This window comes from Trichosurus vulpecula, chromosome 2 (assembly GCF_011100635.1).
Source record: "Trichosurus vulpecula isolate mTriVul1 chromosome 2, mTriVul1.pri, whole genome shotgun sequence".
NCBI lineage: Eukaryota > Metazoa > Chordata > Mammalia > Diprotodontia > Phalangeridae > Trichosurus > Trichosurus vulpecula.
In genome coordinates, this window is record NC_050574.1 from 306811070 (window position 1) to 306827728 (window position 16659).

The following is a 16659-nucleotide window of genomic DNA, read 5'->3' on the forward strand; positions in this document are numbered from 1 at the left end:
GAAGTTGTATAAAAAATAAGCTGCTGTAATGACAAGCAAAGCTTAGCACTAAGGTAATCGAGTGCCTCTGATTGAGATTTTCCTTGTTTGAATCAAGAGTCTTTGATTAATCAAGAGTCTTTGATGACCTGCTTAAGTCACAAGAAAGCCTAAGTCACATGGTTGTGACACCCTCTGTGGGCTGACCTTGAGGAAGTGTATCTATACCCTGAAGTTAGCATTGGAAGAGCATTCCTGTGATTTGGCCAGATGAGACTCTTGGTAGCTATTAAGGAGTCCCCCTCGCCCCAGCCCCATGTCCCTGTCTTTGAAAAACCCAAATCTTGGTGCTTCTCTCTCTGGTAACTATGTATGTATTGCTATGGACAGACAGAAGCCCTGTCTGCTGATTTGTGTTATTTGCTCTGTTTATATAATTTCTGCTTGTAATTTCTGTTTGTGTTTTCTTTGAAGTTTCGGGTGCTGACTTATTCTCTTCAAATAAGTGAATGATATATGCATGTTTAATTAAAGTGAGATTGTAAACCTCTTAATTTTGCTTTCCTTAGAAAAGCAGATCAAAAAAACCTGTGCTAGTAGTCATCCTGTGTGCTGGTATTATTGGTCTTGTTGGTCTTACACTTCCACAGCAGCTGCTAGTAGCATTGTTGTTACAGCAGCATACAAGCTCTGAAGTTGCATAATACTGTCAGTATGACTAAAACAGTCTGCTGTGTTCTCTCCTGCTCCTAAATTTGCCTATGGCTTCTGTGATGTAAGAACCAACTCCAGAATACCTGGTCCATTCTTTACCAGACTGAATAGAGATTTGATACCACCTAACTATTGTATTGGAGAAGGCAAGAGAGAGTAAGTATAGGAGCTCCCCTAGCCCATTCTAGTCAGTCCTTCACATTGATGCCAAAGTGATCTGCCTAAACACATCAGACCATAGTACCTCCCCACTCAGTAATCTCCAGGGGTTCTCTATTTCTTCTAGGATTCTACCAGGTGTCCCAAAATGGACACCTTTACTGGGCTTTTAAAGCCCCTCCCAACCTTCACCCTTCTATTCTCATTATACATCACTCCTCTTCCTGAACTCTGTATGTAGACCCAATCTCCTGCATTTAAAGCTATTGTCTTCCATGCTTAGGATGCACTCTCTCCTCAGCTTGGTCTCACCAAATATCTTGATTCCTTCAAACTTCAACTCAAATGTCCACCTTCTCCACAAAAACTTTTCTGATCCCTGCAACTGTGGGAATCTACCCCACTAAATGACTTGTATTTAACTACTTTGTGTTTATTTTGTATACTTGCATGAGTACATACTGTGTTCAACAATAGTCTGAGCTTCTTGAGAAAAATTATTTTCTTTCTCTTTCTTTCTTTCTTTCTTTTTTCTTTCTTTCTTTCTTTCTTTCTTTCTTTCTTTCTTTCTTTCTTTCTTTCTTTCTTTCTTTCTTTCTTCCTTCCTTCCTTCCTTCCTTCCTTTCCTTCTTTTCTTCTTTTTCTCTCTTTCTTTTTCTCTTTCTTTCTTTTTCTCTTTCTTTTTCTCTTTCTTTATTTCTTCTTTCTTCCCTTTTTCCTTTCTTTCTTTCTTCCTCCCTTACTTCTTTCTTTCCTTCTTTCTTTTTCTCTTTCTTCCTTCTGTCCTTTTTTTCTTTCCTTTTTCTTTTTCTCTTTCTTCCTTCCTCCTTCTCTTTCTCTTTTGATCCATTCTTCACTGATAGCTATTGATTGATTGATAAATATAAACTTTTGGCATGTAAATCCTGATGATAAAGCAGTTTTCCCCATTACTGAATGACCCTAGACTTCCAGGCTGGAATAGTTCCCTTGTCAATGTTTCATAGATTTTTATTCTGCTTCTAATGCCACTTCTACTCCATTAGTTCTGTCAAACACTTCTTTATATTTCTATTACCTTAGTGAGAGGCACTGTGGGACAGCAGATAGAAGACTGGCCTTATAATCAGAAAAAAACTTAGATTGAAGTCCTCCTACACCTAACAGTGACCAGCTTTGTGACCAAGTGCAAATTATTTAACCTCTTGTTGCTCCAGTCAGCTCTCTGAGAAGGAGGCAGGGTCATGTAGTAGAAGGAATAATGTTCCTGGTGTCACTGGACCTGAGTTCAAATCCTGGCTTCAGGATTAAAACCACCTGTGTAAACTTGGACAAGTTGCTGAACATTTTTCTGCTTTACTTTCTGTATCTATAAAATAAAGAGTGTTGGACTTAGATGATCTCTCAGGTCCCTTCCAACTGTAAATCGATGACACTATCACTACATGTTACGGATGAATTGTTGATCTAGATCTGTGGAGTGAGTTTCCACACTGGGACTTCTCACTGAAGATATTGTAGGTCCCAACCAAGAAAATAAAAATATCCATATGAGGTTCCTAAGTAGAGTATAGTACATGGACTTTGTGCTAGCTGTTTTAGTTCAGTGTAGCCCAGAGCCCTTCTATCGCTTATTCCCAGTTTCCTGGCTACCTGCTGTTAAGATAATGAAAGTCTGACCACTGGATAAGTGAGCGTTACTATATTCAGACTGAAGAATGTGTATTTATTATGTCCTATTTAAGGGCTGTGTTCTTTGAATGCCATCAAATTGAAAAAAAAATATAAATTTCAGCCAAAAATATTTTGTCTCCATTAATATAGAACCAATGAACAGCTGTGTTAGTAGCTCAAGCTACATGGTGAATATATAGGCAATTTGTTCAGAAATTAATGTTCCCACTCTTTAAGTGTGAGGTTGACACTTTACTTAAATTACCTGCTTCCCTGCTGAGGCCCTATCCCTACTTTCATTAACTACAGGGCTCCAGTGTAAGCTATAATCATAATAACTCATGTTTCTATAGCACTTTAAGGATTACAATGCATTTTCCTCCCAATAACCCTCAGAGGTGGGTACAACCAGCATCAGTATCCTCACTTTGCGGGGTAGCTAGATAGCACAGTGAGTAGAGTTGTAGGCCTGAAGTCAAGAAGACTGATCTTCCTGAGTTCAAATCTTACCTCAGACACTTACTGGCTGTTTGACCTTGGGCAAGTCACTTAACCCTGTTTGCCTCAGTGTCCTCATCTGTAAAATGAGCTGGAGAAAGAAATGGCAAATCACTCCAGTATCTTTACCAAGAAAATCCCAATTGGGGTCATAGAGAGTTGGACACAGCCAGAAAAACAAAAACATCCTCACTTTTAGACACAAAGCCTGGCACTCAGGAACTTCCCTAGCATCACTTAGTCGTAAATGTTAGAGACTACATTCACACTCGTGTCTCCTAACTCCAGCTTAGTCAATGCTCTATTCTGTTACGAGCCGAGCCCTGCCCTCCTTGGACCTTCACGCCCATGGCCTGCTGAGGTAAAAGCAGGGCTCTGAGATATGGGCAGAGCCAGGAGGAGGGGTCTTGCCTTTGTTGACTCCATAGCAATTCCAGGTCTTTGCCTGGACCTGCTTGACCACATGGCACTTCCAGGTCTCTGTCTGGGCTTGCCAGAGCACATGGAACTTCTGGTTCTTTGCCTGGACTGCCTGTCCTCAGGGAACTTCGGGTTAGCGTGGGAAGAGAAGAGGAGGAGAGTAGGTGGAACCAGGGCAGCCCTAATGCCTACGTAACCAAAGATATAAAAATGCTGCTTGCTGAAACAATAAACAGAGTCACTCACCACCTTCGGCTCCCGCCCCATTCATTGTCCGCGTGATCAGGCCCTTTGCTAGGCAAAGGCCTGGGTGAGGGGGGGTAACAGACCCCTCTGAGTTGGTTGTTGGGGCCGAGGACCTCAACACTATTCTACCATACTCTGCTTACTCTACAAGCACTGCCCCTTCAAGGAAGGGACTTAATATCATCATTCCCCAATACATAAATATTCTGAAGTCCTAATCTGCTTTTAATATCTGTAGCTTCAATGCGATACCCACAACAGCTGCGAATACGGCATAGTTCTAAATCACAAAATGTAACAGACTCTCTCCATGGAAGACAAAACCAAAACATGTATTCCAACACCAGAAAGCCAAATCCATCATAACAACAAAGAAATCCATCATAGTAACCAAGAAGACTATAACACTACCTATGCAGGGGGCACCAACATCCCTAAGCCTTCCCTCTGTCAGACTTCCCCACAACACAAGCTCTCTTATGTAAAATCACCCCCTCTCTCTCAGCTCTGACTGCTTTGTATCAGGTCCTACTCCACCAATTCAGCAAGCTCCTCCCACCACAGGCTCATGTGACTTAGACTCATGTGACTCAGGCTTCCATGTCACCCAGATGGGTTACATGGGCCTATTAATGAATGGGAAAGATCTTCCCATTGCATTAACAATATAATGTCTTTGAAAAAAAAAGTAGTAGTGCATTAGGAATAAGGAGATCCATATTCTAATCTTGTCTTAACTCAGAAGCCTTTGCTGATCTTCATTTTGCCAGTGCTCTTCCTTCAAATGGACATATTTATTTTATATATATTGTGCAAACATTTTTATATATGTGTACATCCCCCCAACAAAATATAAGCTCCTTGAGAACAGAGACTGTTTCATTTTTATCTTTTTATCCTCAGCACTTAGCCCAGTGCCTGGGACATAGTAGATTTGGAATCAGGAAAACCTGGGTTTGAGTCCTGCCTCTGACACTAGCTGTATGGGCTCCATATTACTGTGGTACTTACCTTACCATAAGGGGCAGCTAGGTTGTACAAGTGTATTAAATGGGTTCACCACAAATTCATATTACCTGACCTCAGCTGGAACCTCATTGAACATGATAATCCTTTTAAAGCTACTTAATTAACTCATTACCCACACACCACAGTGGCTCTTCCAAGCCTACCCCTGAAGTTCTCGAAGTCATACCTCCCTGCTTGAGAGCAGGTACTGTCTTTTGCTTTCTTTGAATCTCCAGCACTTAACTCAATACCTGACACATAGTAGGTGCTTGTCATTGTTGTTCATCCTCACTTCTCAAAGAGGACCATGACATCAGGGAGGTGATGCCATGACATGCAAGTGAATTGGATTTAAGTGAAGCAGGACTGTGAAAAGTCACTAGCCTCACACTCCCCTCTGGAGCCATCTGGGTCTAGTGGCCAGATATAGTTCAGTGCAACTGGAGATGGTCCTCAGTAGGTGCTTAAATGTTTACTGACTGGCCGATGACATATGCCTTTGGCTTCATCCAAACCTATTTAGTTATTATCTTTCAATTACATTTTTTTCCATCCCAACTTTTTGCCTTTGCTATACTATTTTCTTCCTTTGGACTGAAGGAAAGAAACAACTTCTTTCCTCCTTGATATCTCTCCAAACCCTACTTTCCATTCATGATCTAGCCCTGGTTATACCTTAGATACCACCTTTATTAAGCCTTCTCTCATCACTTCAGCCCACAACTGTTTTTCCTTTCTCTTAATTTGACACATCACGTACCATGTGTTGACTTTTCACACAGATCTTGTTTCTTCAAACAGATGGTAAGTTCTTTGAAGGGAGAGGCCATGTCATATATACACACATCTGTATATATACACATATGTGTGTACACACACATATGTGTATATATGTATGTGTGTATACCTATATGTGTACAAAAATGCACGTATTTGCATATACATACATATATACATATGCATATACATATATATATATAAATATATATATATATATATCATATATATACACACAAATACACATACTTACATGGTGTGCCTAGGAAAATACTTTGTACTCATTAATGTTTATACAATTAAATGAATGGTCTTTGATTTATTAAGTGATTTCAAGCCATGAGAAAATCAGGCAGCAGAGAGCAGCATTTAAACAAGGGAATAATTCAGTGAACAAGATAAGAATTGACTAAACTGAATCAATTCTCTTACTGAAGAAGACATCATCTAGATGAGCTAAAAAAGGAAATAAATAACTCATTCAGGGTGTTCCTTAAGACAACCCCACTACTTGCCTAAGTGTAATGAATTTCTTTTCTTAGTCTCCAGAAATCTGTGTAAAAGGAATCATCAGGGAACTCTCCTGAAAAATTTGATGAGTTCTCCAATCAACATGATGAAATTATGGCATATGGGTCATTGATTAGAAGCATCTAAGTGTTACCACTCTATGGGTGTGAGCACACCTATTGGCACCTTCCTGAAAGTACACAGGGCAACTCCAAGATGATTGATAGAATGAGACTGGAGAGGATGAATCCCTTTCTGGGAATTCACCCCTATCCATGATCTATAAAAGTGATTTGACTGTCTAGTTTGATTGCTTAGTCCTTCTCTGATTCTGTCTCTCTCTCCAGAAGACAGACAGTAGAAAGTGGGGAAAAAAAGATGTGTTCTGAAGTACTGGTGGAGAAAGAGTAGGGAAAACTGTGCACAGGCATATTTTTCTTCCTCGGGAGCAAATGATGGTAATTTGGAGCAGAATCACATTGCAATAGTATCCATGCTCACATATAGCTAGAGAGGACATTTCATGAATAATTTAGTTGAACCACGAACCACAACCTTCTGTGTAGAGGATGGAGGAGGGTGGAATGTGGAATTCCATGAGCTTCTTCATCTTAGAGAGGAGATTTCTTAGGTAGTGCTAATTTTGGGGGTTTACATTGTTGGTAATCCAACATTTGAGAGGTCCTAAATTTTAGATTTCAGGTGCTAACTTTCTAGACTCTGAGAGATTTCTTTCTCTTTTTTTTGTACAGAATGATTCACATTTATTAGTTAAAATATCTAATACTTACTAAACACTAATTGGTCACATTTCCAGAGGTAGTCAATTCACAGAGCAGGGCTGGTTAGGGAGGTGGCCAAAGTAGCCATTTGCCTTGCAGCCTGCAATGCTGGACAATCACTTGGTCAGAGTCTAAGTGAAATTGGACAAGTACCCAAAGGTGGGGGTAGGAATGGGTACATCAGCTCTGTACCATGGCACATTATTGTGACATGCTAACTATGAGTTCTGGGGAGGTGATGACCCAGAAGACTGATTTTACACAAGAGACCACCATGGGAGTAAGGATCACAGTGTAACTTCCAAGGAGAAATGATCAACCCAAAGCATCCAGAGAGCCAAGAGCCATCCTCAGGGGTGGGCTGCCTGGCCACAGGCCAAGGTGAAAGTAAAATTAAGATCTAGGGCTAGAGACCAATGGGGGTGGGAGCAGGCTCCCAGTCTAGAGTTTCTCCCCACATCTGTCACAGTTGCACAGTGGAAGGGCCCAAGTAAACACATGAGAGGTAGGGTCACTGGTACGTTTTCTACAGAAATGGATTTGAGAAGATTTCTTTAACAGCATACTTCTTATAAAAAAAAAAAAAAAGATTATTAACAGTGGGGCCTCTGCAGCTGAAAAATTAAAGCCACATCATGATAGGTGAAGGAGACCTGGGCCTTGTCATCCCCTGCTATTATCAATAGTAACTTGGAAAGAGCAGGTCTTATGGGAAGGGGATGTCCTGTGTAATAGCCTCCAAAGTATGTCTACCCAAAGGGGAGTTGAAAATACAAGATAATACTAGGAATCTTGGAGAACTTTGTAAGGAAGCTGGGAAATAGAGTGTGGAAAGGTTTCTCTGATCACAGTCCCAAGTTTGGTTCCTTTTGATGGGGACTTAGAGATTAGTTTAGTGCCATATGTGTTTTCCGTCTCTATTTATGTACTCCTTTGCATATTCTATATTTTCTCTGTGATGAAATAAAGGCTGCATATGTTACCTTTAATGCTTCTGTGCAGTTTATTACCTCCACTTCTATAACCTCCAATAAAGAAAATCTATGTATTATTTATAACAGAAAAAAAATATATAGATATAGATTTTGTCAGAGTAATTCTAGGTGGAGTCAATAAGTTAGAGAAAGAAAATGACCTTTTGAGGTCAGAGCCTGGAATGAAAATCGTTCAGATAAGGCCAGAATTTTAGGGCCCTAAGACATCGGTTCTATCTAATTCATGTGAAAACATTTATTGGTGATTTAGTCTCTAACTAAATTTGCTTAGCTGTTTGTCAGTGGGATTACACCAAATATTACCTCTATGATCATAGAGATGACTTTGTGAAATATTTAAACTAATTTTTTGTGGGGGAGTGGTTTGATTGGATACTTTATATAACTAGCACACTGCTAGGTACTAATTGGGATGCCAAGAGTATAAAATATAATTTATTATGTCAAGATATTTACACTTAATTGTTTTATGTGTTTTACTTTTTTCTCTTCAACTGCACCACTTAGAAGCATAGTGAGAACCACGCATTTTTCTCTAAATAGCAAACAGTAATTTGGAAATAGACATGGGAGCCTTTAGTCCTCCCTCGTTCCTCTAGATGTTTCAGGAAACACTTTTGTGTCATTTCCATAATTCCAGCTTTCTAATGCCACAGGAAGCATAGTAGACTGAGAATCATTGGGAGCAGAGATTGAGGTCAATAGTCAATAAACACTTATTAAACTTCTACTCTATTCTGGTCAATGTGCTAAGTGCTGGGGATACAAAAAGAAGAAAAAGATAGCCCTTGCCCTTATGGAACTCAATCTCTGATGGGAGAGACAATAGGCAAACAAATATGTACACACAAGCTATAAACAAGATAAAAAAGAAATCAATATGAGAGGCAAGGCACTAGAATTATGAGGGGTTGGGAAAGGCAAAGATTGGGGAGGGGAGAACATTTCCCAGTTTGGGAGATAGCCAGAGAAAATGCCTAGGGACAAGAGATGGAATGCCATAGTGGTAGAATAGCAAGGAGGTTGGTGACACTGGATAGAAGAGTACATGGGGAATATGAAGAAACTTGGAAAAGTATAAGAAAAATAAGGCTAGGTTATGAAGGGCCTTAAGTGCCAAACAGATGATTTTGTATTTGATTCTGGAGGCAGTTGTGAGCTTTTGGAGTTTATTGAGTAGGTGGCAAATGGTGGATATTATTCAAGGTTGATATTAGGCAGGGAGGAATTGGGGAAATGGTAAGGGGACTAGTGAATCAAGAGAACAGAACAGTGTAGGGTTGAATTGCTTCACCAAGAGGTCAAGTTGGGAAAAGGGGAGAGAGTGGGTATTGTAGAAGAAATAGCCTGGGAGAGAATTGGGAGGCCAAGGGATTGGAGTTCACCAAGTGTATAAAGAGTATAGTTTGGTAAGAGAATTTGAGGGAGGGTTGGTAAGCCAATAGATTATGGTGGGATAAAGGGATTTTGGAAGATAAGACATTCTACTAGAGGGAAACAAGTACAGAGTGAGTAAATGAAAGACATGGATTAAATGTCAAGTAATTTGGGGTGGTGCAGCTATTAACACCTGGATCAATTGTAAAACATCACATGGATGAGTTAACATTTGAGGTGAGGGGGTCCAAGAGGCAGAGGTGAGGAGGGCTTATGCAAAAAGCACAAAATAGGACATGAAATACCATGAACAGGAAAAGCCAGTGGTTTGGTTTGCCCAAAAAAGTGAATGTTTCAGAAAAAGTAATGTGTAATCAACTTGAGAAGATAGCCAGATTGTGAAGGCCAAACATATGAGTACATATGCTATTCTCTGGGCAGTAAGGAGTTAATAAAATTTTATGAGCAGAAAAGTGACATGGCCAGATCTGTATATTGTGATCACTCATAAAATTTCTGTAGAGACAAATACATAAATGTGGATTAATAGTTATCAATGTATTCTGTCATTCTTTTTTCTTTTCTTTTTTTTTGTAATCACATTTATTTCAGTTTAGATATATTGAAAATAAATCTCTTAAAGCTCTCTAGTTTATATTGTCTCTAGCAGGCATCTTTTCTGTGTACTTAGTGTGGTCTAGATGAGATCCATGTCTTTGCCTTTCCTATTTCCTTACATAGCACATAAGGATGTAAGGTGTTAGAATCCTTCTGTAGTTATTATAAATGATTTTTGCAATGATATGGGCTAGTTATCTTACACATAAAGCTTTCTGCATATTTGCTTTACTGTTTTTAATTATTTTAGCAGGCAATGCTGCTTGAAATCTTCTACTATCAGCTCTGTAATATTTTGCAAATAAATTTGTATTTTAAATTAATTTTGTCCTTGTCTGCTACATATCTCCAGGCAGTCAGGAGACCAACTGTTTCCTGGCTGAGGCAGTTTCCGGGCTCTTTTGCCTTGTTGTGATAATTGTTTTATGTCATTTAAAGTTCTGCAGTAAAATGTAATAATCCTTGTCTACATTTTTTCGTCATCTATTTCCTTTCCATCCTTCCTGTGCCTAGAGTTATTTTTTATTGTTGTTTTTGTTGTTATTGTTGTTTGGGTTAGGTGGTAGCTTCTGCAAATGTCAGCCTCTAATAACTCATTCAAAGCATTGAAGTGACATTGGGTCCACAACAACAATACGTTGCAGTGCAAGCTGTCACAACTTTTGCCTAGCTCAGCAGGCTTTGAGTAAAGGCCTAGTGGAAGACTATCTGTTGTCCAAGGAGCTAAGTTCATCATCAGGAGGTCAGTGACTGGCTTATTAATAATGCTTTCACTAAGACTACCTTGGAAACATATTTATAATGTAATTTTCCTTTAGCTTAAAAAAGGAATGTAGCATGTTAAGAGACAGTATGATGTAGCAGATGTAGACTATGATGTAGATTAATAAAGTCTTATAAGAACGTATTTGCCTTCTGTCAAAAAATAAAACTAAAAGAGCTTTAAATTTAAAACAAAAAAAATGAGGAAGAAAGAAATTAATTCATCTCTATGCAGACGATTTACTTATCCAGCACGAACTAGTCTCTTTTCCTTCAGTCTACACTTCCAACTCCATATTGAAAATCTAGAAATGGATGTCCCATAGGCCTCTTAAATGATAAATACAAATCTGAAATCATTATTTTTCCTCCCCAAACCTCCCCTTTTTCAGAATTTCCTATTATTGTCAAGGGCACCACTATCCTCCTAAGTTTACAACCTAGGAGTTCTCCCCAAATTCTCATTCCCCCCAAATATCTAAGTTGTTACCAAGTCCTAGCATTTCTAGCCTTAGAAAATTTCTCATTTATTCTCCTTTATCTTTTCTGATAAAACTGCCACTCTAGCACAGGCTCTCATCACCTAATGCATGGACTATATTATAGGTGTTTTCTGCTTGGTCATCATACCTCAAGTTTCTCCTCATTTCAGTCCATCTTTAAATCTGGTAACAAAGTGATCTTCCTAAAATATGTCTCACCATATCACTCTTTCTTCAACGAAGTCCAGTGATTCTTTACTACTTCCAGGATCAAATATAAAAATCCTCTGTTTGGAACTCAAAACTTTTCATAAGCTGATCTTCTACCTTATCCATCTTCTTATTCTTTGTAAGCAGACAGTACCCTGAATCCATGTATTTTCCTCACTATTCCTCATTCCTGTAATATTTCTCCCTACTGACTTCTACCTCCTCATTTACCTGGCATCCTTCAAATGTCAACTAAAATCTCACCTTTTGAAAGAAGCCTTTTCTGGGACAGAATGGCAGAAAGACAGAAAGATGGCAGAAAAAAGACAGGGGCTTCCCTGAGCTCTCCCCAAACACCCTCTGAACACCTTTAAATAATACCCTAAAACAAATTTTGGAGTGGCAGAACCCAAAAAGGATGGGGTAAAACAATTTTCCACTCCAAGTCAACTTGGAAGTTCAGCATGCACCAGGGTGATGGTGGAGTGCAGTCCAGTACAGATCACACCAGATGAGATCAGGCCCCAGTAAACCAGCAGCGAGTTTTGGGAGTAATTGCATCAGTAGTAGTAGTGGCTGTTCTAGAGCTCTCAGCCCACAGATGGTAAGGGGGTTGAACAACTAACTGGTTAGAAGGAAATTACAGGGGTCTCTCTGTTTGCTGACACCAGAGACAGTACTCCATAGTTTTGCCCATACTAGGATACAAGTTGCAATACAAGGTGGCAGTCCTGGGGTGAAGAAGAGCATTAGGACACTAAAGCTTGTAGCCATGGGAGCATGGACCCTCCTCACAGTTCCAGGGCAAAAAAGACCAGAACACAGGACAGGAGAGAAGTAAACATACCTCTTCCTAGACTGTGCCACCTTGGAAGAACTGAAAGTTTACAGACCCCCAGAACTAGCTCTGAAAACAGCTACTCAAAACATCTGAAGTTTCGGAAAGTGTGCCCACCATCATGGAAGCAGAGCAAAACTTTAGCAAAGAATTAAAAGTCAAGAAATAGGCTGAGAAAATGAGAAAAAAAATGGAAAGAAAATGACCATAGAAAGTTATTAGGGTGACAAGGAAAGTCAAAACATATACGCAGAAAAAGATAACAAAGTTAGAACTCCTACATCCAAAGCCTGCAAGTAAAAATATGAATTGGTCTCAAGCCATGGAAGAGCTCAAAACTGATTTTAAAAATTAATTGAGAGATGTAGGGGAAAAATTGGGAAGAGAAATGAGAGTGATGCAAGAAAATCATGAAAAAAACAAATAGACTAAGCCAAATGGTAAAAGAGCTACAAAAATCCAATGAAGAGAAGAATACCTCAGAAAGCAGAATGGGTCAAATGGAAAAGGAATTACAAAAGTTCACTGGGGAAAATCATTCCTTAGAAATTAGAACTGAGCAAATGGAAGCTAATGACTTTATGAGGCATCAAGAAACAATACAACAAAACCAAAAGAATGAAAAAATAGAAGAAAATGTGAAGTATCACATTGGAAAAACAGCTGACCTGGAAAATAGATCCAGGAGAGATAATTTAACAATTATTGGACTACCTGAAAGCTATGATAAAAAAATCTTAGACATCATCTTTCAAGAAATTGTCAAAGAAATCTGTCCTGATATTCTAGAACCAGAGGGCAAAATAAAAATTGAAAGAATCTATGGATTACTTCCTGAAAGAGAGCCTAAAATGAAAACTCCCAGGAATAGCATAGCTAAACTTCAGAGCTCCTTGGTCAAGAAGAAAATATTGCAAAGAGCCAGAAAGGAACAATTCAAATACTGTGGAACCACAGTCAGGATAACATAAGATCAGGTGGCTTCCATCAAAAAGGAATGGATGGCTTATAATATTACATGCCAGAGGGCAAAGGAGCTAGGATTACAACCAAGATTTGCCTACCTGGCAAAACAGAGTACAATTCTTCAGGGAAAAAATGGACATTCAATGAGATAGAGGACTTTCAAGCATTCCTGATGAAAAGACCAGAGCTCAACAGAAAAATTGACTTTAAAATATAAGACCCAAGAGGAGCATGAAAGGGTAAAAAAGAAAGAGAAATCATAAGGGTCTTAATAAGGTTAAACTGTTTATATTGCTACAGGGGAATATGATACTTGTAACTCATGAGAACATTCTTATTATTAGGGTAGTTAGAAGGAATATATATATATATATATATATATATGTATATGTACACATACAAGAATATATATATATATATATATATATATACAGGAATATATATGCACACTATACACACACACACACACAGAGGGCACAGGTGTGAGTTGAATATGAATGGTTGAATTTTATCTAAAAAATAAAATTAAGGGGTGAGAAAGGAATGCACCAGGAGAAAGGTAAAAGGAGAGGTAAAAAAAGATAAATTATCTCACATAAAAGAGGCAAGAAAGAGCTTTTACAGTGGAGGAGAAGATGGGGGAAATGACAGAGAACACTTGAACCTTACTCTTATCAGAATTGGCTCAAAGAGGGAATAACATGCACACTCATTTGGGTATAGAAATCTATCTTACCCTACAGAGAAGTAGAAGGCAAAGGGGGTGAAAGAAGGGGGTGGGGGTGTGACTGATGAAAAGAAGAGCAAATTGGGGGAGGCAATAGTCAGAAGCCAAATATTTTTGAGGAGGGATAGGGTGAAAAGAGAGAGAATAGAATGAGGGAAACAGGATGTAGGGAAATGCAGTTAGCAATCACAACTGAAAAATTTTGAAGCAAGTTTCTCTGATAAAGGCCTCATTTCTCAAGTATATAGTGAACTAATTCAAATGTATAAAAATAAGAGCTATTCCCCAATTGATGAATGGTGAAAGGATATGAGCAGTCACTTTTGAGTTGAAGAAATCAAAGCTATCTGTAGCCATATGAAAAAAGTGCTTTCACTATTGATTGGAGAAATACAAATAAAAACAATTCTGAGGTAGTACCCCATACCTATTAGACTGGCTAAGGGAACAAAAAAGAAAAATGACAAATGTTGGAGGGGTTATGAGAAAACTGAGACATCAACGTGCTGTTCATGGAGTTCTGCCATTCTATAGAACAATTTGGAACTATGCCCAAAGGGTTCTAAAACTGTGACTCAGCAATACCACTACTAGGTATGTATTCCCAAAGAGATAAAAAACAAAAAGGAAAAGGACCTCTATGTACAAAAACATTTATAACAGCTCTTTTCTGGTGGCAAAGAATTGGAAATTGAGGGGATGTCCATTAATTGGGGAATGACTGAAGAAGTTGTGGTATGTGATTGTGATGGAATACTATTGTACTATAATAAATGATGAGCAGGACGCTCTCAAAAAACCTGGAAAGACTTAAATGAATGGTGCAAAGTGAAGTGAGTAGAAGCAGGAGAACACTATACACAGTAATAGAAATACTTTAAGATGAACACCTGTGAATGACTTAGCTATTCTCAGCAATACAATGATCCAAGACAACTCTGAAGGACTTATGCTGAAAATGTTACACATCCCCAGAGAAAGAATTGATGGAGTCTGAATATAGATTTAAGCATACTTTTTTTTTTTTACTTTTTTATTTTTCTTGGGCTTTTTGCTCTCTCCCTCCCCTGCATTTCTCTCTCTCTCTCTCTCTCACGCGCACACACACACACACACACACACACACACGCACACACTGTGGCTAACATGAAAATATATTTTGCGTGAGTTTTGCATCAGCTGTTTGTGTTCAGACTGAGCTAACATAATAAAAATGACAATTCTACCTGAATTAATTTACTTATTATTAAATTACTTATTAATTTACTTATTTACACACCAATGAAAGTACCAAAAATTATTTTATAGAGCTAGAAAAAAGTAATACCAAAATTCATCTTGAAGACCAAAAGGTCCAGAATATCAAGGAAATTAATGAAAAGAAATGCTAGGGAAGGTGGTCTAGCCATACCAGATCGTAAATTGTATTATAAAGCAGCTATCATCAAAACCACTTGCTACTGGCTAAGAAATAGAGGGATACATCAGTGCAATAGGTTAGGTACACGAGATGCAGAAGTCAATGATAATAGCAATCTACTGTTTGGTAAACCCAAAGACCCCAGTTTCTGTGATAAGAACTCACTGTTTGATGAAAACTGCTGGGAAAACTGGAAAATAGTATAGCAGAAACTGGGCATAGATCAACGTCTTACACCATATAACAGAGTGAAGTACGAATGAATATATGATCTAGATGTAAAGGCTGATTCTATAAACAAATTAGAGGATCAAGGAATATTTTATCTGTCAGATTTATGAAGAATGGAGGAATTTATGACCAAACAAGAGATAGAGAACATTATGAAGTGCAAAATGGATAATTTTGATTACATTAAATTCAAAAGTTTTATACAAACAAAACCAATGAAACCAAGATTAGGTGGGAAGCAGAAAACTGGGAAAGAATTTTTACTAGTGTTTCTGATAAAGGCCTCATTTCTAAAATATACAGGGAACTGAACAAAATTTAGAGGAATACAAGTCATTCCCCAATTGATAAATGGTCCAAGGATATGAACAGGCAGGTTTCAGAGGAAGAAATTAAAGCCACCTATAGTCATATTAAAACATGCTCTAAATCACTATTGATTAACGAGATGCAAATCAAAACAACACTGAGGTACCACATCACACCTATCAGATTGGCTAACATGATAAAACAGGAAAATGATAAATGCTGGAGGAGATGTGGGAAAGTTCAAACACTAATTCGTTGTTGGTGGAGCTGTGAGCTGATCCAACCATTCTGGAGAGCAATGTGGAACAATGCCCAAAGGGCTATAAAAATGTGCATACTCTTTGACCCAGTTATAGTGCTTCTAGGGCTATATCCCAAAGAGATCATAAAAATGGGAAATGGACCCATATGTACAAAAATATTTATAGCAGCTCTTTTTGTGGTGGCCAAGAACTGGAAATCAAGGGGATGACTATCAATTGGGGAATAGCTGAACAAGTTGGGTATATGAATGTAATGAAATAGTATTGTGCTATAAGAAACAATGAGCATGTGGACTTCAGGAAAACCTGGAAAGACTTATATGAACTGACGCTGAGTGAAGTGAGCAGAACCAGGAGAACATTGTACACAGTAACAGTCATATCATGTGATGATTGATTTTGATAGACTTGGCCCTTCTCAGCAATTTAAGGAACTAAACTTTTCCAAAGGACTCATGATGGAAAATGCCATCCGCATCCAGGGAAGAACTCTCGAGTCATAATGCAGAGTGAAACAGACTCATTTCTATTTTGTTTTGTTTTGTTTTCTTTCTCATGGTTTTTCCCATTTGTTATAATTCTTCTATGCAACATGACTTATGTGAAAATGTGTTTATTAGCAATGTATGTGTAGAGCACATACTGGATTGCATGCCATCCTGGAGAGGGGGAGAAAATTTAAAACTTATGGAAATGAATGTTGAAAAGTGAAAAT